Raw genomic sequence first — 18485 nt, 5'->3', positions numbered from 1 at the left:
TAGGCACAATTGATCCAGGGAATATCCTATTGCCTCTCAGGGGGATCAGGAAGGAATTTTTTCCCCTGCTGGAGCAAATTGGATCATGCTTTGCTGGCACCTTTTGTTTTGTGGGTATAGAATTGTGCATATCGGATTATATGATTTTAAAAAAAAAAGTTTTTCCTTTTTATTGGTTGAACTACATAGACTTGTGTCTTTTTTTTTCAACCACACAAAGGGCCAGATTCTCAAAAGGCTTACGACGGCGCAACGCCATTTGCGCCGTCGTAAGTCCTAATCTGGCCCGGCGTATCTATGCGACTGATTCTTAGAATCAGTTACGCATAGATATCCATTAGATCTGACAGGCGTAAGGCTCTTACGCTGTCAGATCTTAGATGCAATTTTTTTTCCGGCCGCTAGGTGTCGCCGACGTCGTTTTCCCCGTCGTCTGTGCAAATTAGCTATTTACGCGAGATTCCCGAACGTACGCGTGGTCGTCGCAGTGAATTTACGACGTTTCCGTAGCATTTGCGACGCGTAAAGTTGCCCCTGCTATATGAGGGGCAACCAATGTTAAGTATGGCCGTCGTTCCTGCGTCGAAATTTAAAAATGTACGTCGTTTGCGTAAGTCGTCTGTGAATGGCGCTGGACGCCATTTACGTTAACGTCGAAACCAATGACGTCCTTGCGAAGTCATTTAGCGCAATGCACGTCGGGAAATTTTAGGGATGGCGCATTCGCAGTACGATCGGCGCGGGAACGCACCTAATTTAAATGATCCATGCCCCCTACCTGGATCATTTGAATTAGGCGGGCTTGCGCCGGAGGATTTACGCTACGCCGCCGCAACTTTACAGGCAAGTGCTTTGTGAATCAAGCACATGCCCGTAAAACTTGCGGCCGCGTAGCGTAAACGGGATACGTTATGCCCGCATAGTTTTACGCCAGTATACGAGAATCTGGCCCTAACTGTAACTATGTAATGTGACAAACTACTACTAGGTATACTATGATCTAGATAAATGAAAACCTTCACAGACACGCATTATGAATCACCTTGGCTGAATTTTATTTTCACAGTTTTTTTTCTACTTTACCTGATTCAAGAAACTTTTCTCAAACTGTTTTGCTTGACAGATCACTCACTCTCCAGAGGCTAGCAAGTGTACAGTTGCAGAACACTGCTTACAAAACAATGGCAAGCAATGTAGTCACCGGAATGTGACTTGTGAGTCAGTACAACCTGCACATGATGGATTGAAAGCTACACCACAGGGGAAACAGTGCTTATTGGGCAGGTGATGAAATCTCTCAGTGGGTGGGAATACAAGCCGGCCCTTAAATGGCAAAACTCAGCAAGGGAGAGGTCATCCTTCACAGCTTAAAGAAAATGCTGAGAATAAATAAGGAAAACATGCAAAACTTAAAAGAAATATAGAGAAGTAAAACACCACACATAAAAAACGCCAAAAAAGAAAAGAAACTCGTACTTCAAGGTACACATATTACCTTTTGAATGAAATAACGAAAATGTATGGGAAATGTTCTCAATTAAAAAGTCTAATGGTTTTTTATTTTATTTTGGATTTATTTTTTGATTGGAACAATGGGGAAAATAAATAATGACATAGTTATGCAAACTATTTCCATTACTAACTACCTCCGTACCTTGCGTGCGCAGGGCCCGCGCAACTTTTGTGAATCGGTGGTAGTATGCAATTTGCATACTATACGCCGTTCACAATGGCCGCGCCCCCTAGCGGCCAACGCAAGAATGCAGCCTGAGATATGAAGGCATAAGGAGGCTTATGTCTGTCATATCCTAGGCTGCAGTCCGCGTAGCGATGTTCCTGAATCAGGGGCATTCGCTACGCGGGAGCAAAACAGCTATTGCGCCGCGCAACCTATGGTTGCGCGGGCGCAATAGCTTCTTGAATCTGGGCCCTTGTATTTTTAACAATGAATTCAAGGCTTCAAGGTAGAGAGGCGGGTGAATGATGTCACAATTTTTTGCTGGCTGATTGCACTCAGCAATAGATATATTAGAAGGGAACTGCTACCACAAAGCTGCATAGGGGATCTGGGTCAGGTCTCCACTGAGCAGATTCAGACCTCCCATGAAGGAAAAAGAAAATAGTAAACCTATACAAAATAGAAAAATAAATTATAACACAGTATGGGCTAGATTCAGGTAGCTTGGCGCATCTTTTGGCCGGCGTAGCGCATCTCATATGCGATACGCCGACGTAAAACAGGGAGCCCGGAACAGTATTCTCAAAGATCTTGCGCCGTACGTTGCGCCGGCATAGTGTAAATGTGCCGGCGTAAGCCCACCTAATTCAAATTTGGCAGGTAGTGGGCGTGCCTCATTTAAATTAGCCGTGACCCCATGTAAATGAAGGGCCGATCGACCGGCGCATGCGCGCTCATGCTCAGAATCACGTCGCATATACTCCCTAAGATACGATGGCCCAATGCGAATGACGTATGCGAATGATTGTAACCTACGCACAGCCCCATTCACGTACGACTTACGTAAACAACGTAAAATTTGACGGCTGTTCCGACGTCCATACCTTAACATTGGCTGCGCCTCATATAGCAGAGGTAACTGTACGCCGGACGTAAGCCTTACGTATCGGGCGCAAGTACGTTTGTGAATCGGCGTATCTAGCTCATTTACATATTCTACGCGTAAATCTACGGAAGCGCCCCTTGCGGTCAGCATAAATATGCACCCTAGATACGACAGCGTACGGCAACTTATGTCGGACGGCTGAAGCCAGATTTCAGGCGTATCTAGGTTCCAGAATACCCTGCATAGATACGACGGTGCAACTTTTAACTTATGCGGCGTATCAATAAGATACGCCAGCATAAAAGCTTTATGAATCTAGCCCAAAGTGTGTATGCTAATGTTATTTTGTCCACTTGTCAACCTGACTTAATCATTAGTTGATTGTTGCAGTTTAGCACTAAAAGGGGAGCCGTTGATTTTACTGGTTATTTCTCAAACTGTGCAATGGCCACCAATCACCCAAGTATCAGTTTATTCTCTACAGCTCTAATAAGCAGTCTAAGGGCTGTAAATTTATAATTTTAGAACCTGTTACAGAAAAGGTGTGTCCGGATGTGAGCAGCGGTGGATGTGTTGGAAAGGAGCTCCGGGCATCCTGATTACAATCCTACACCATCTGTGCATCTCTTGGTTTGGTGAGCCCAAAAAAACACCCAGACCATTCCACCACATCCCCTGCCTTTCCCTGGGCCGAATATTGAGAGGGGTTACTGTCGGTGATATCCAGGCTGCCACGGCCCACACGCTGTCATCATCCGGGCCTTGGTTTCGGTGCACGCTGACCCTCCTCCAACCTGAACCCATCCTGAGCCCCTGGAACAGAGGACTACCAGCCCATCTATGCACCTCACCTCCATGCCTCCCTGCCGCAGTGTAGCGGTCTATTAGGCGGACACTGCCTGCAGATCCAGCCGTGGCCTATCGGGCCTATTGACAGCCACCATCTTGCCAGCCCTAATCTCCCGGAGCCCTCTTCATTCTACAATCCAGTGCGAAGGACTACCAGCCTCCTTCACCCCCTCACTTCCTTACATCCCTGGCATGGTACACTGCAACAGACTCTAAATCCAGCCATGGCCTATCGAGGCCTGACGGCTGCCATCTTGCCAGCCCTAATCTGCCGGAGCCTTCTTCATCCTGCGATCTGGAGCGAGGCACTGCAGCCTACTTCATCCCCCTCACCTCCTTACGTCCCTGAGCTGGTATAGTAGGCTTTTTAGGCTGCAAAGCACTGTATATGCAGCCTATCGGGGTCTAGTGATGACCGCCATCATACTAACTTCTAACCTGCCTGAACCTTCCTCATCTTGGGCACTAACGCACGGACTGCCCTGCCTTTTCCTCTTGCACGCATTCCTGTAGTGAGATAGGGCGTCAAGGGGTCACAGCTGAGTGTCCACTATGGCTGTGGTAAATTGGGGCCTAGTCAAAGCCACCATTTTGGTACTCCCACTCTCCTCCCCAGGGCCTCCACGGACAGAGGCTGCTCCCCTCCCTGGTGACCTTTTTCTGTGAAGTGCGCAGGGCAGATGTCCTCAAAGAGAAAGAACTCCAAGGCCGCCAAGCCACATATACCGCATCAGTTGCAGCTGCCCCCTTTGCCATTGTTAGTTGGGAGGCTTTGTTGGCCGAATTGGATATGGATCCTAGGGAGGTCCCGGTAGTGGCGACGTCAGCCCCCTTGCTTCAAGATAGCACAACTATGATCTTGGCCACGATTGAACAGAGTAGAACCTCACTTGTTTATTATTTCATAAAATTAGGTATGGTTTCATATTAATACAAATGACTATATATTTTATAATTGTATTATTCCTATTGGTAAGGGGAAATATTGAAACATTATTGTTTTATTATTGTTGACTGGAATTTGACTATTTATATTGGAGAGGTTATTTCAAATTAATATAAAAACGAAAGAATTATGTGGGATCAGTAGAAATTAAATCTAGATAATTTGTCGCTACTTAACTTAATTAACATGTCTCGTTAAATCTATACATTTCCATGTAAATGAGTCTGTCTATGAAGGTTTTGCTTGAATTATCTAAATGACGTCTGTGCTTTTACTAGCAATCTCTGTCATCTTGGAAATGATTACTGAAAAGTCATACAGCTGTATTTTGCGTTACTCTATTCCATATGGTTATTAGCCTAGTTTCATTTCATCTGGGATGCAAGCTAAAGGGATTTGATGTGGTATTGTCTCTATGTGAGAGATTTGCTGAAATGGTTTATGTTATCATTTGCATAATTCTTTGTGCTTTTGATTTTAATTGTTTACTTACCAGTGATGAATATATACCATTTGGATGTAGAGTAAATAAGAAAAAACATTTCTACGAAGAGAGTATACTGTTCAGAGCAAACTGTAAATCACAAGAAAGATTTGAGTAACTTGCAACTCCTTCAATGAAATATTAATTTTAATGCATGGCTAGGAGACACGGGGGTTTTGTTTAATAACAGCATTTTATGTAAAGAATAATTGGGTAGCGTAGCCTTAGAATAGTTGTCAGCATTTGGCAATGTAGTATAAGTGAGCTAATGAAAGCTGATTTATTTGATGTGAGTTTTAGTATGGCATTGTGCATTGCTATATGTTATTAACAGCTACATTCACCTCTCTTGAGGAAAATTATTTTTACATTTTATGGCTTTACATCTGTTTTTGACCCTTATTGTCTTGCTTGTTTTCAGACGAAGCATGGTAATAAGGCTCCTTTTTTCAACTCTACATTCCTTATTTTAGAGAATTTTGAGGGGGCTGGAGACAGTTTCTATTCTGTAGACAAACAATAAAATTATAGACCTGACAGGAGTGGGGTCAAGAACTCAAGGACAATACTTGAGTACAGGTTAGCTACAATAGGCTGATAAATGACTCATGCCACCCCAAAAAGGATAGTAGTCTTGGTGGATGCATGCACTTAGCTTTACCCACTGTTGTTTTGTGTGTAAGGAAAGTATGCTGTTGCTCTTGGAAATGAAAGTACCACTTTTTTGGTGAAAGGTCTGCCCTTTTGTATTGTGTATCTAAAGAGTGTAGAAAATGGTTAGAACCCCTGTCAGATTCATACTGCTCTTTCAGGAATGCCCAAATCTTTAGAATTTTGCTATCTGTGGGGTGATCTACACTCTCAGGTGACCATTGGCACTGGGACTGAAAGTGAGGGAAAATCCAAAGTTGTCACCAAAACATACAATCTTCAAATAGGATCACTTGTTGTAGTAACTATTGTCTGAGGCCCCGTACACACGACCGAGAAACTCGACGAGCAAAACAGTTTCTCGTTCGGCTGTCAAAAAACTTGTCGAGCCAAATTTCCCCATTGCCCAACGAGGAAATAGAGAACATGTTCTCTTTTTGGCTCGACGAGTTTCCCGACGGGATTCTCGGCGAAAAGTGTACACACGACCGGTTTTCTCGGCAGAATACGTCTCCCATCGAGTTTCTTGCTGGATTCTGCCGAGAAAACCGGTCGTGTGTACTGGGCCTAAGACAGGGTTCAACAAACTACGGCCCTCCAGTTGTTCATAAACTACAATTCCCTTCATGCCTAGTTATGTGTGTGAATGTCAGAGTTTTACAATGCTTCATGGGACGTGTTGTTCCGCAACAGCTGAAAGGCCATAGTTTGGAGATCCCTGGTGTAAGAGAATTCATCACTTCCTGTTGTCTCTACAGGACAGATGTAAAGTGACTTCTTATCATTGCGACACAGAATACAAAAGTAAAACACCAAGAGTTTTAACTCTTCCCTACTCTGCAATCTAAAAAAAAAATTACTTTAGATATACTTCTATATAGTGTAAAAAGAAGAAGTGTCATCATTTTAATAGAAGAAAATACAAATTAAAATGAAACTTAAAGCTCAACTACAAGGAAACTTTAACAAAATCTATTTTCTCTCCCCACCTACTTAAAAAAGTAAATCCCAAAGCACTCTGTCCATGCTTCAGTGCAGCACTCCGTGTGTTTCTTTGTTCTTTCTTTTTTTTTTTACTGAAAGTGTCTGTGAGCTCAAAACATCAAACACCATGGTGTCTTACAGCCAGCCTGAACTCACAGGAGAATGACGCAGAGAACAGTGCACCCGCATTACACACTATTTACTTTATCTGAGGACCAGCTACCACCACTGAAGGGACATCACATGACTTGCCTAAAAAGGGCATAAAATGAAGTGGTTGTAAACATCTGAAATTAAAAATGAACAATGCATATCCTCATATTTTGTACTTGCCTCAGTCTACCACATTTAGTGTGGATCATGGAGTCACTTGGATCGTGGGAGAAAATCCTGGGCGACGGCACCCCCCAGCACACATCAGGTGACTGACAGTCTCAGCTTTGCATGTTTCCCAGTGAGACTGTGTAGGAAGTGGGTGGTCCTTTCCTTCCACTCAGGTCACAGATTATATTCAGCTGGTAGTAGGGAAGATGGGGTGTGGAATCGAACCAGCAAAACAGCAATAAGAACTTCACATTGTCTCTGCCTCGATGTGCGGCTTACGGCATATGCTTACAATTAAGCAACAGAAATCCCCAGGGTCCAGGCCTCCATCCCTTTTATAGCACACAGGACCAGTGGGTCAGACCCAGGAAAAACCCACCAAGAAAAACCTGGGAAACAACTTCTCAGCTCCATTAGTGTTAACCACTACGTGCCTCCAAGCTCTGTGCTGTGCAGTATGTGACATCAGATCCCAATTTAAAATGTGTACTTGGGGCTCTTTCACACAGAGCGGATCCGTATTGATCCGCTCCGTTAGCCCATTTGGCTCAGCGGGGATTCCTCCGTTAATCCCTGCTGAGCTGTCGGCGGACAGGGCGGTCCCCGCACACAGTGCAGAGACCACCCTGTCTCTCCTCCGCTCTCCCCTATGGGGAATCGGATGAATACGGACCGTCTGTCTGTATTCATCCGATCCGATCCGTCAGACGGAAGAAAAATAGTGTTTTCTTCCGTCTGAAAAACCGGATCCTGACGGAGGCGGGTGATTACGGACGTTAGCGGATGCTCCATCCGCTAACTGCCGTGATCCCATAGGGAACCATTGTAAGTCCGTAAACGGACTTATGAAAAGCGGACCGTTCGTCCGCTGGTGTGAAAGGGCCCTTAGGGTGGCTGTAGAGGAGAGTCAGCTGCAGATAAACAGGTACAGCTTATGTAGGAGGATTTAATTTATCACTATGAATCAAATGAGACTAGTCAGTTTAGTGGGCTTATGTAAGTTTTTTTATCACTTTAAGGTATGTTTATTAAAAATGTAAACAAAAGTTTTAAAAATGAAATGATTGCAGGTCATTGAAGGGAAGAGAATAAGGGGGTGCGGGGGAGTGGGGGGGGGGGCTGCTGGAGCTTGTTATGTTACACCCTAAATATGGGTGAGACATGCTCCAAAAGATGAACCCAGACTTTAATTTATTTTACTGAGATCTCCTACTTAAATATCATTCTTGCTTTTTAGCAATGTGAGACCCTGTCCTGCAGACAAAATAGTGTAAATAAAAAAACAAATCTTTGCACAATTTGGATGTTTCTAAATATCAATTTATTTAATTTAAAACTGAATGTGTGTATTTTAACAAAATGATGAATTTTATAACATTAATGGAAGCACTGAAATAATTTTCTGTTTCATGCTAATGCATTCTACTGGAATAATAACATTAAAGCTTTCTCATTTTGGTGGTCATGTCATTTTTTGAACATTGCATGTCTCTCAGCAAGATACAGTAATTGCTGTTTATAAATGATAGATATTTTTAATATGCCCTGCTTTAAAATAGTATGTGCACGATGATGGTGCTTTACTGTAAGGGCCAGATTCAGAAAGAATTACGTTGTGCAGCGGCACCGTAACGTATCCCATTTACGTTACAGCGCCGCAGGTTTACAGCGTAAGTGCCTGATTCACAAAGCACTTACCTGTAAACTTATGGCGGTGTAATGTAAATCCGCTCGGCGCAAGCCCGCCTAATTCAAATGGGGCGGGCACCATTTAAATTAGGCGCGTTCCTGCGCCGAGCGTACTGCACATGCTCCGTCCGTCAAATTACCCGACGTGCATTGCGCTAAATGACGTTGCAAGGACGTCATTGGTTTGACGTTAAAGTAAATGGCGTCCAGCGCCATTCACGGACGACTTACGCAAACGACGTGAAATTTAAAATTTCGACGCGGGAACGACGGCCATACTTAACATTGCTTAGACCACCTAGGAGGCAGCCTTAACTTTACGACGCGTATCGCTACGGACACGACGTAAATTTAGATCGACGGGCATCGTGGACGTTCGTGAATCGCCGTAACTAGTCATTTGCATATTCTACGCCGACCGCAATGGCCTCGCCACCTAGCGGCCGGCCTAGAATTGCAGCCTAAGATCCGACGGTGTAAGTCAATTACACCTGTCGGATCTTAGGGCTATCTATGCGGAACTGATTCTATGAATCAGTCGCATAGATACGACAATCGTATCTCTGAGATACGACGGTGTATCAGAAGATACGCTGTTGTATCTCTTCTCTGAATCTGGCCCTAAATCTTTATGCAAGTCTACCAGACTGTTCAAATTGGTTAAAAATATTGGCCTTACTATGTAGGTTATTTTGTAATCTCAGTTTTTGCCCTGCAGAGATAGTGCAAGGCAAACCAAAAACTTTTTCTTTTATCTGTATAGAATAGAGAAGGATTAGAACCAGTGGCGTTGCTAGGGGGTGCGGCCCGCACCCGGGTGACACCCGCCAGAGGGGAGACACCATCCTGAGTGCGGCAAAAGCCCTGGCTCCCTTTGGCAGTTTTTTTAGCCGGAACTGAACAGCCTGAACTGAGCCGTCCACCCTATGCTGGTCCTCTGCTGCCCAAAGTTAGCTGTTACGATAAGGGGGAAGGGGGGAAGGGTGCTTTGGAGGGGTAATTCTGTTTGTGTCCAGCACCCTATACTCCTCTGATAACTGGGATGGGGGGGGGGGTGCTCCTGTCATTTATGTTTAAGCTTCATTTTCTGGAGCAAACAAAAGGAAAAAAAAACGATAATAAAGTACAATTTGGAAGCAACAATCTCAATTTTTTATTTTTTAGATTGCAAACTGTTTAGAGCAGGTTCTCAATAGCCTCATATGTTTGTGTATTAATACTAAGGTTAAAAGCGCCTGTGTTGTGGCACTGACAATACGCTTTGCAGCCGCTTTGGCTGCACTACCCATCCATTTTTGGGAGCGCTGTATATACAGTATTTGATGGCACAGTGGCAGCATTTGATGGGCACAGTGGCTGCGTTTAATGGCACAGTGGCTGTGTTTAAGAGCACAGTGGCTGCATTTGATGGCACAGTGTCTGCATTTGATGGGCTCAGTGGCTGTGTTTGATGGGCACAGTGGCTGCGTTTGATGAGCACAGTGGCTGCGTTTGATGGGCAAAGTGGCTGCGTTTGATGGGCACAGTGGCTTAGTTTGATGGGCACAGTGGCTGAGTTTGATGGGCACAGTGTTTGTGTTTGATGGGCACAGTGGTTGCATTTGATGGGCACAATGGCTGCGTTTGATGGGCACAGTGTTTGTGTTTGATGGGGACAGTGGTTGCATTTGATGGGCACAATGGCTGCGTTTGATGGGCACAGTGGCCATGTTTGGTGGACAGTGAGGCTGCAATTCATTTTTTTTCTTTTTTTCTTTGCGTGACACCAAAAATATTGAGCACCAGCCGCCACTGAGCAGGACAGAACACTGTGGCAGGCTAGTGGGGGGTGACACCAAGTTTTACCGCACCAGGTGACACCAACCCTAGTGACGCCACTGATTAGAACTAATTTTCCAGGGAGTGAAAACAAAGTACCAGTTGATCTTCACCAAAAACTCTTGATGGTGGAGATGGCCTGAAAACCTTGCACTAATTTTCCCACAGAGCTTAGTGAATGTGGTGAAGCTTCGCTTTGTATAGAATACCCAATTAGGTGCAAGGAAAATATAAATAGGAATGTGTTTTCGCATTCAAATGATTGGTTGATGAAAATCAACAGTACTTCACCACAGTCACTGAACTCTGGGGAAAATAAGTTCAACTGCACTTGCAAAGTGCACACTCTACACTCACCGGTCACTTTATTAGACACGCCTTGCTAGTACCGGGTTGGACTCCCTTTTGCCTTCAGAACTGCCTTAATTCTTCATAGCATTGTAGAAAAGATAAGCTGGCAACCCAGTAGCTACTTCATTCATAGGATTTTTTTTTTCAGCACAACAGCGATAAATAATCCAGCAAAATGCATTTGCAGAGAACGACATGGCCAGCACACTAACTCCTCTCATACACCTTCCACTTTAGTGGTATAGCTTCGGTCAGCTTCTTTGAGGTTCAATAAGGTGTTGGAAACATTCCACAGAGATTTTGGTCCATATTGACATGATAGCATCATGCAGTTCCACCACATCCCAAAGGGACTCCATTGGATTGAGATCTGGTGACTGTGGAGGCCGTTGGAGTACAGTGACCTCATTGTCATGTTCAAAAAAACAGTTTGAGATGATTTGAGCTTTGTGGCATGGTGCATTATCCTGCTGGAAGTAGCCATCAGAAGATGGGTGCACTGCAGTCATAAAGGGATGGATATGGTCAGCAACAATACTCAGGTAGGCCGTGGCATTTAAAGAATGCTCAATTGGTACTCCGAAGTGTACCAAGAAAACATCCTCACACCATTCCACCACCAGTCTGAAGCCTTGATACAAGGCAGGAGGAATCCATGAATTTCTTTTGCTTTTTACGCCAAATTCTCACCCTAGCATCCAAATGTGGGAGCTGAAATCGATACTCATCAGACCAGGCAACGTTTTTTAAATCTTCTATTGTCCAATTTTGGTGAGATGAATTTGATGTGTTGTGTGTTCATAAATGGTATTCTGCATACATTGGTTGTAACAAGTGGTTCTTTGAGTTACTGTTGTATTTCTATCATCACAAACCAGTCTGCCCATTCTCCTTAGACCTCTGACATCAACAATGCATTTTCTTCCACACAACTGCTGCTCACTGGATATTTTCTCCTTTCCAGATCATTCTCTGTAAACCCTAGAGATGATTGTGTGTGAAAATCCCAGTAGATTAGCAGTTTTTGAAATACTCAGACCAACCCATCTGGCGCCAACAATCATGCCACATTCAAAGTCACTTAAATCTCCTTTCTTGCCTTTTCTAAAGGCTTGGTTTGAAATTCAGCAAGTCGCCTTCACCACGTCTAGATGCCTAAATGCGTTGAGTTGCAGTCATGTGATTGGCTGATTAGCAATTTGTGTTGCCAAGCAATTGAACAGGTGTACCTAATAAAGTGGCCTGTTAGTGTATAAACTGTCCCTTTAGTAAATCAACCCCTCTTCTATATTGTAGTTCTACAGACACTCTAGGACAGCAGGGGTACTATCTCTACTGGATTAGGAGAGATACTAATGAAATCTACCTTTCTGCACCCCCTTTCCCATGCACACACACAATAAATCAATAATGTTTTACAGACACAGTTCTGCCTGCATATGGACACACCAAGAAGAACAATAGAAAACAGTAGGCAACAATGATGCAAGTGCTATATATACAGTATATGCAAGTGACTATTACTAAAATGTCATATGGCTTTTCTTCCACCACCTAACCAAAAAGATATGACTACAGTGGGAAAGAGTTCTAACAGGTAAGTAACACATTTCTAAAAGACAGAATACATAAAAAACACAGTGTTCAAAGAGTACTCTTATTTTTTTGGACAATTACATGGTTTAGAGAGAATATACTGTATACTTTTTGTAGTGGTTTATTGGATCTTGGGAATATTTTTTATATTGTCCCTATGAAATCACAAGCTGTTTTAAACTAATTTTGTGGTGTTTATTGCTAACAAAAGCTACATGTATTGCCAACCTATTCCTCTTCTTTGCATGATTTAAATACATGCAAATGAACCACAATTATATCATATTTTCTGTTTCGGCCATTAGCCATTGTGTAAAGGTCACTTTTTATAGAGCTAATAGGGCAGAAAAATAGAGAATGAATATATTTCTTCACACACGACATGGTAAATTTAGAACAATGAACATCTAGTCTAATAAAAAGGCACAGACTAGTGAACTCTCCTCTGAACTTGTTCCCTGTTCCTGCCAATAGTACTATAATTCTGGCAGCTGATCCTCACATTAAGGACCTTGATGTTGTATTTTCATGCTGTGGCAGACTTATAGTTTTGTTTTTTTGTTTTTTATCTGGGCTCATGCTGTGCAGGTACCAGCTCATTAATGTAAGCACTCTGAAAACAACAGTTGCTTCACTGCCAGCATTTGCCTGGTACTGCTGTTTTGCTTAGAATGAGTTTGAAAAGCAATACCCGAAACTGGCAAAATATGCTTTTAGATAGTGGCTTTGGTGCAGACTCTATTACAATGAAAATACCATTTTTTTTTACAAATAACGTGGTGTTTTATTAGTTGAAAGGAGAAGCGATATACAGAATATGCAACAGTACATCTCGTGCAGGCGAGGCAGGTATAATACAGGAGTCGATGCATACAGTGAATATTAGAAGTACAGTACGGATAACATTACAATACCATTTATCAGCCAAATAGTCATAGGAACGCGAGAAATCAAAAGGGCCAGCCGGTCACAAACCCAGGTGTGACGGTATCGGTATGATATCCCCGTCAACGTTCCCTTCTTCCCATAACGAAAATCACCCCAATATTCCATGAGGAGGGATATCCCTGGTATCGCCCAGAAAGCCACACATGCCAAGCTTACTGCTAGAACAAGACACTTTAATGACACAAAAACTCAGCTTATATGTGGTTACAACCTGTTAGGAACGCCCCCCCTCACACAGTGGGGTTTCCCATACAGATTATAGGAGACAAGTCGGAGCCGACCATGCAGACACGTTTCTTTAGATAAAGACATCAGTGGAGTTAATTAATACACTGAAGCAATCAGAATAATTAACATACTACTTCTCTAATCATTTAGCCTGATGATACAATACACATCTTTTAAGGGTAAACACAGATCTTCTTCACACAACACAATAGATCAATTAACGTTTAGAAAAGTGAGGGGACATTAGCACGTCAATAACCTGTCAGAGGAATGAATCACACATGAAATTCCTTTCTACCTCTACCCATATGGCTAGCAGGGAGCAGTAAACTGAGACATATAGGCAAATGTATCACAATGGCCCCCCTTTTGCTCCCTGCTCCGGCAAACCCGGTTGGACCTTGCGTTGCTGCAATCCCGTCCTCCTGGTCTATCTCCATTGATTCTGCTATGATGACCCGCTTGGTTTTGTTGCTAGCAATCCTTCCACGAACTTCCAGTAGTTCTTCCAGTGTCTGCTTGGAATCCGGGTGTGAAGGGGAATAGAAGGGAAAATCCCACTGCTACCAACCAATTGTGACGGTATCGGTATGATATCCCCGTCAACATTCCCTTCTTCCCATAACGAAAATCACCCCAATATTCCACGAGGAGGGATATCCCTGGAATCGCCCAGAAAGCCACACATGCCAAGCATACTGCTAGAACAAGACACTTTAATGACACAAAAACTCAGCTTATATGTGGTTACAACCTGTTAGGAACGCCCCCCCTCACACAGTGGGGTTTCCCATACAGATTATAGGAGACAAGTCGGAGCCGACCATGCAGACACGTTTCTTTAGATAAAGACATCAGTGGAGTTAATTAATACACTGAAGCAATCAGAATAATTAACATACTACTTCTCTAATCATTTAGCCTGATGATACAATACACATCTTTTAAGGGTAAACACAGATCTTCTTCACACAACACAATAGATCAATTAACGTTTAGAATAGTGAGGGGACATTAGCACGTCAATAACCTGTCAGAGGAATGAATCACACATGAAATTCCTTTCTACCTCTACCCATATGGCTAGCAGGGAGCAGTAAACTGAGACATATAGGCAAATGTATCACACCAGGGTATACAATCGGAGGGTCAACAAGCTCAATCAGGCAGGGCATTACACGTAGCAGCATTCCTCACCCAAGCATCCCACACCTTGTCATATTTGGCCGGGCAGCCCCTATGGGCATAGATTCCTTTTTTATACGGTAACACAGAATTAACTGCGGCTATCCACTCCTGAAGAGATGAGGGTAGAGCCCGAATCCATTTACATGCTATTAGCAATCTTGGCGCGAATAGCGACTCTTGGAGGAATATTTTATGGTATTTGTCCGAGTCTGGGCCTGGGAACACCCCCAGTAAACATTGTTTGGGGCACAATGTCAGGGGAGACCCCATTTCGTCATGAATGAATTTCACTATGTGTGACCAGTAACCTTGTATTACTGTACAGGATTACATGAGGTGGAAAAAGGTACTGTAGGGGCTATCACATCTGGGTCATAACGGATTGTAGACAATGGAAAAGAGTACCGCTCCAAGCTCTGTGACCTATGCTGTGCTCCCGCCCTGTAGTACTGACAGGTGCAGACTCTGCACTGATCCGTGGAAAAAAGAAATGTTCCTGGACTGCCGCACTCTGACAGGTGATTAATTGAAACAAAATGAACAAAGGATAAAATCCAAAGCTGTATAACATCCAAAAATTCATGCAACACTGCAATCAATGGTAGAAAGTGGACATAGGGTACAAAAAAGCTAACATATTTCACATCATGGATAGATGCTTAGTCATTGCTGGGTTGTGTGAGGATCTGAAAGGATTTAAATAGAAAACTTTGAATGCATCTGAACCAATTAAAGATGGTCTGCACAGCATTAGAAAATTAGATACCTGATTGAAACTGACACAACCAATGGTCAGAACAGCATCTGCACAATCAAAAACAATCAAAAACAAAAACACACATGTGTATGTGACATTCTAACCTAAAACATGTTTTATGATATAGACTTTATAAGTGTATGTGAAAACATACAAAGAAATGCAATAAATGAATAAATATACTGCAAAGGTAAAGTGCTATTAACCACTTCCCGACCGCCGCATGTATATGTACGTCCACAGAATGGCACGTACAGGCAAATGGGCGTACATGTACGTCCTTGCCTTCTAGCGGGTGGGGGGTCCGATCGGGACCCCCCCCCGCTACATGCGGCGGTCGGATTCCCGCGGGGACCGATCCGGGACAACGGCGCGGCTATTCGTTTATAGCCACTCCGTCGCGATCGCTCCCTGGGGCTGAAGAACGGGGAGAGCCATATGTAAACACGGCTTCCCCGTGCTTCACTATGGCGCTGCATCGATCGAGTGATCCCTTATATAGGGAGACTCGATCGATGACATCAGTCCTACAGCCACACCCCCCTACAGTTGTAAACACACACTAAGTGAACACTAACTCCTACAGCGCCCCCTGTGGTTAACTCCCAAACTGCAACTGTCATTTTCACAATAAACAATGCAATTTAAATGCATTTTTTGCTGTGAAAATGACAATGGTCCCAAAAATGTGTCAAAATTGTCCGAAGTGTCCTCCATAATGTTGCAGTCACGAAAAAAATCGCTGATCGCCGCCATTAGTAGTAAAAAAAAAAAAATTAATAAAAATGCAATAAAACTATCCCCTATTTTGTAAACGCTATAAATTTTGCGCAAACCAATCGATAAACGCCTATTGCGATTTTTTTTACCAAAAATAGGTAGAAGAATACGTATCGGCTTAAACTGAGGGAAAAAAAATTATATATGTTTTTGGGGGATATTTATTATAGCAAAAAGTAAAAAATATTGAATGTTTTTCAAAATTGTCGCTCTATTTTTGTTTATAGCGCAAAAAATAAAAACCGCAGAGGTGATCAAATACCACCAAAAGAAAGCTCTATTTGTGGGGAAAAAAGGACGCCAATTTTGTTTGGGAGCCACGTCGCACGACCGCGCAATTGTCTGTTAAAGCGATGCAGTGCCGAATCGCAAAACCTGGCCTGGGCATTTAGCTGCCTAAAGGTCCGGGGCTTAAGTGGTTAAATAAATATAAATGAAAACCGATATGAATGATATCGTGGTAATAAAATGTGGAGACTTTGGGACAGATCCACAAAAAAGTACGCCGGCGTATCTATTGATACGCCGGCATACTTTCAAATTTCCCGCGTCGTATCTTTGTTTTGAATCCTCAAAACAAGATACGACGGCATCTGGGTTAGATCCGACAGGCGTACATCTTCGGATCTTAGATGCAATTCTTCGGCTTTCGCTGGGTGGCGTTCCCGTCGTAATCCGCGTTGAGTATGCAAATTAGCTATTTCCGACGATCCACTAACGTACGAGCGGCCGTCGCATTCTTTTACGTCGTTTCCGTTCGGCTTTTTTCGGCGTATAGTTAAAGCTGCTATCTGGTGGCATACGCAATGTTAAGTATGGCCGTCGTTCTCGCGTCGAATTTGAAATTTTTTATTTCGTTTGCGTAAGTCGTCCGTGAATGGGGCTGGACACCATTTACGTTCACGTCAAAACCAATGACGTCCTTGCGACGTCATTTGGAGCAATGCACCCTGGGAGTTTTGACGGACGGGGCATGCGCAGTTCGTTTGGCGCGCTTTATTTAAATGAAACACGCCCCCTACTCGCCGCATTTGAATTCCGCGCCCTTACGCCGCGAGAGATACACTACGCCGCCGTAACTTACGGCGCAAATTCTTTCTGGATTCAAAGATTTGCCAAGTAAGTTACAGCGGCGTAGCGTATCTCAGATACGCTGCGCGGGTGCAGATCTTTGTGAATCTGCCCCTATGTGTGAATGTGGAGTTGTTCATAAATACGGTGCTGATCTGTGTTGGAAATAAAACATAACAACAATAAATTGTTGATATGCAAGTGCGCAAAAACTGCAATAAATATATGAATATAATCGTGTATTTATATAGTTATAAAAACATGGTCCAACATTAAAGCGGTAGTTCACCCCCCCCCCGACACATTTTACCATCGAGACAGGCATTGTAGCGCGAGCTACAGTATGCCTGTCCCGATTTTTTTAACCCCGTACTCACCTTGTAGTCCATCGTAGATTCCGGCTCCCGCGGGGAATGGGCGTGCCTATGGAGAGGGAGGATGATTGACGGCCGGCCCTGGCACGTCACTCTCCCCGAAGACAGCCGGAGTAGGTCTCGGCTCTTCACGACGCCTGCGCACAGGCTATGCGCACGCGTCGTGAAGACCAAGCCTATTTCGGCTATTTCCGGAGAAGCGTGACGCGCCAGAGCCGGCCGTCAATCATCCTCCGTCTCCATAGGCACGCCCATTCCCCGGAATCTTCGATGGACGACTACAAGGTGAGTACGGCGGTAAAAAATTCGGGACAGGCATACTGTAGCTCGCGCTACAATGCCTGATTTTAAGGTAAAATAAAAAAAAAAAAAAAAATTCCCGTCGATAGGGTGAACCCCCGCTTTAAGTGAAATAAATTAAAATGGAATTAGATTAAATCAAATTAAATAAAATTGTGTGAGCAGTACAATTTGCGTGGAGTTGGAAACCAATATGGCCACTGTAAAGGAATGACCCGGGACATCCAGAGACTTTGTGAGGATGGGGGATACTCCTGTGTCAGCGTCCCTGATAAGTCTTGGGTCTGAGTCCACTCTGTATTACATGAGATGGGACATCACTGACAGTTCGTATTGCAGGATTTTGAGACACTGCAAGATGTTGGATTGTTCTGGCATGGATAGTGTTTTACAGTATATTCCTTAAAATGCCTGCAAAGAATATTCTATGATTTCTAGTGACATGCTAATTGAATCAGGGCCTGGGAGGCAGTCCATTGTCCTTGTGTAAAGGTGTTGTAACGGACAGTTGTTAATCCCAGGTCTGCTCCCAGACCTATAATTATGCATGCTAAAAACTGTTATGTGTGATAACACTGTCTCT

Source organism: Rana temporaria, chromosome 1 (genome assembly GCF_905171775.1).
Source record: "Rana temporaria chromosome 1, aRanTem1.1, whole genome shotgun sequence".
Lineage (NCBI taxonomy): Eukaryota > Metazoa > Chordata > Amphibia > Anura > Ranidae > Rana > Rana temporaria.
Note: the sequence above shows the minus strand (reverse complement) of the source record.